At 36.7% G+C, this 3,618-nt stretch overlaps 1 pseudogene; it reads right to left on the reverse strand.

Moving 5' to 3' along the window:
- Positions 1-499: 499 nt before the first annotated feature.
- Positions 500-2,731, reverse strand: LOC102856295 (annotated as a pseudogene).
- Positions 2,732-3,618: the final 887 nt, after the last annotated feature.

Below are 3,618 nucleotides of genomic sequence, written 5' to 3' on the forward strand. Positions count from 1 at the left end.
GGCTATTCCTTGGAAAGGGACATCATGAGAGGAAAGGTGGAGGATTAGCTAAAAAAAGAAAGACCCCTTAACAACTATGTAAACAAAAAAAAAAAGAAAGACCCTCAACAAGACGGACTAACATGATGACTGCAATGTGTTCAATTGTGTTAGACACGATGAGGATGGCACAGGACAAGATTCAGATCTGTTGTTCATAGGGTACCTATGAGTCTTACTCAACTCAAAGGCACATAACTACTTCAGTTTGCTACAATTTTGTTGTGATGTGGCTAAATAAATTTTTCCAAATATTTATTGTTTGGAATTTACTCTTTCTTGGGTTTGGGGTTCCTATTACTATCTTTGTGCTTCAGATTGGCCACTTTTCATTGATTTCCATTTCAGTTATTCATCTTTGTGCCTTATTGTGTACAATCTACTATTAATCTACTTACTGAATTACAGGCATGTTTCCATGTCCACTTTAGTTTTTAAAATGTTGTGAAAGTTCATTTCTTCATATTTGAATCTCTTTATCTGTTTTAAATACAGGATATGTTGCCAGGCATGGTGGTGCACACCTCTAATCCCAGCTACTCAGGAGGCTGAGACTGGAGGACTGCTTGAGTCTAGGATTTCTGGGCTGATGGGCACTAAGTTTGGCATCAATATGGGAACACCAGGTTGCCTAAGGAGAGGTGAACTGGCAAAGTTTAAAAATGGAGCAGGTTAAAACTCCTGTGCTAGTAAATACATGTTAAAATTCTTACCTTTTATTCAACGTCTTTTGTTTGTTTTGACTTTTTAAAAATTTTTATACTGGTTTATTTACAAAGTTCTATCTAATACATTGTTTTTCACACTGGATCTTTCTGATTTCCTTCACCACTCCAACCCATCAAGTTGTGCAACCCTATGATTAATATTCAATGTCTTTTTATTATACTACATTTTCTTGCTTTTAATCTATTTTTTATGACAAAAAGTGTTCTTTATACAAAACCATAAGTTTCAAGGTTTTTCTGTAAGAAGTTTCCCCTTTCCACTGCAGTGAGGAACTAACCATCTAAATCGAACCATAGTTTCTTTGAGGTCAGGGCTGGACTGCAGTTGTAGTTTGCTTTCTACCTTTACCTAAATCTTGCTCCCATGTCTATAATTTTTGAGTTTATAATCAGACCCTTACTGGCTGCTATTTCATTATTCTTGGCAGTGAGTTATTCTTACCCTTTAGAGGCTTGCATAGTGCATTTGTTAAAATGCACCATAAGGTAGAGGGAATTGTTGTCCAAAACCAAACCAAACATGTTTATTGTGAAGACAGAGCAAAATCAATTCTAGTTATTTATAGCAGTTGTATAAGGTTCCAAAGAGCATTACCAAACAAGCCACCAATCAAAAGCCCACTTTGTTCTATTGATAGAGCTCCTCTCTTTGGACAAATTACTTCCCAAGTACCATGGTGCAGTGCAGTGAACTACTTTATATACTTGGTTTTAGCTATGGCACCATGACTTCCACACAATGATTGAGTAGAACAATGCACAAAAGGCGATTGTAGCTCGCCAAGGGGATTGGATAGCCACTAACAAACCAAGCAAAGTACATGGAATACTTCTGCTAAATTTTGCCATTTCCTCAATGAGTTGGCTAGATACAGTGACTACAACAATTAAGCATGGTGGAGATTTTGAAGATGGTGCAGGATATAGGGAAAGGTCATGATCTTATTCAAAGGGTTTGCTGTGAGTTATAGTTGACTTGACAGCACCTAACAGCCTTAAGAGAGTCCCAGAAGGTAAGGGGGCTCCCTCTGTCAAGAGCCAGGAGTGGAGTGCATCTCTTGGGTCCTAGACCCAAGAGCCAGAGAGATTTAACACTGGAAACTGCAAGCAGCAAGCACCAGGGCTAATCCAGAGAGAGATGATGGCAGCTGAACCTGAAGAGCAGTATAAAGTGCAATGGGTTTTCTGGCTGAAGAAATAAGGACACAGTGTGCAGGCCAGTGCATGGAGTAAGTAAGCTAAGCATCTTCTGGCAGGATGATTGTTGGAGTTCCTTCAGGCATTTTTTGACAGAATTAGTCTTATTCCTTCAGAGTAAGGTAGCCAAGTTTTCAGATAGAAGGCTTCCAGGGATAATGGGGTGCCTTTGAATACCTCAAAGCAGAGCTAGAAAATTTTATAACACTTGCTTGATCCAGGGGCAAGGCATTAACAAGATGTACTGATGAATTCTTGATTCTATTAATTCTCCAATAACCCCTATAATTGTGGGTACAGTCTATGAGCTCTCTATGAAAATGGCAAAAAGTTATTAAACTCTGCAGAAAATCTGAGTTCCATGCACGGTACAACTAGTGTGAAAATCGAGAAAAGATTGAAGGTGAGGGTATGCCTGACCTCTATGTATCTTACAGGAATCAGCCTTGGGTTAATGTTGATGGTAATTCCTTCTCTGCCTCCTGAAGTTGGTTGAGCTTTGCCACATCACTTACTTCAACAATCTTGGAAAACGTCTGTCTTAGAATGCATGCATACTTTTAAACGAGAGCCTCTCTAGCAAGGAAGTACAACAAATGATTTCTAGTCATGACATGATAATTTTTTTACATGAATTATTACAGTAAGACAAAATAGTTTGTCCTAAACACTATTCAAAATCTTAACTTTACCCCTACCATCCCTTGATCCATTTATCTGTAGCGTTGACTTGACGGCACCTAGCGACCACCTACCATTAACTTCATATTCAAATTTGTTAGTTTTATTCACTATCTACTACTTCTTATATTTGACTTATAATTATCTTGTCTATTATCTACACCCTTGAGTGGAGGCTAAGCTTCTAGAATGCATTTTATTCACTGCTGAATTTAAAGAACATAAAAGTCCCAAACACATTACAGACTTTATTCACTGAGCAAATAATTAAGTATAAGCCAAAATAATCCTCTGAGAAAACACCTTCAGTTAACTCATTTTCAATTAAAAAGAAATGAATGTCCTTTCACTAGCATAAGCTGTGAAATCTTTCCTGAAATGAAAAATAAGTATAGATTTTCTCAACTAATACAAAATCTGTATTAAGCCAAATACTTAAAAACTCTCATTTCACTGATGATAAAACTGAGGTTAACAGTGATGATGCCAGCCCACTTTTATTTATTTTTATTGTTTTCTTTATTTATTAGCGTGGGTTGAATGTGCTATTAAGTTGGGGGGAAAGGTAATAATAGGCAAAAAAGGACTTTGAAATGTTTCTGGATTTTTAGATAAGCAGTCATTCTACAAAATCATACAGCTTTCTACTTCATTTAAGGAAATGAACTGTCTTTTCCCAAAAGGGAGAAAGGATAGGAAGCACCTGTAAGGAGCTAAAGGAGGAAAAGGAGAGGGGAAGGAAACTTTGTATACAGTTTCCAACTCATTAAAAGATGGGTTCATCTAATGTAAATAAGTTATTTAAAAGCTAAAAATCTCAGCAGTAACAGAAACCAAACATAGAGTACAGTTGGTTCTTATTTTAGTTAAACAAAAATAAGTGAAAATGTTCACCACTTCAAAGAAAGGAAAGATTGGTCATTTTTAGTACTCACATTAAAGTCTTCATGGTATAGACCCAGCTTATTTATAA

This window comes from Elephantulus edwardii, unplaced genomic scaffold, assembly GCF_000299155.1.
Source record: "Elephantulus edwardii isolate Elephantulus edwardi_28Jun2011 unplaced genomic scaffold, EleEdw1.0 scaffold00043, whole genome shotgun sequence".
In the NCBI taxonomy this organism is placed as follows: domain Eukaryota; kingdom Metazoa; phylum Chordata; class Mammalia; order Macroscelidea; family Macroscelididae; genus Elephantulus; species Elephantulus edwardii.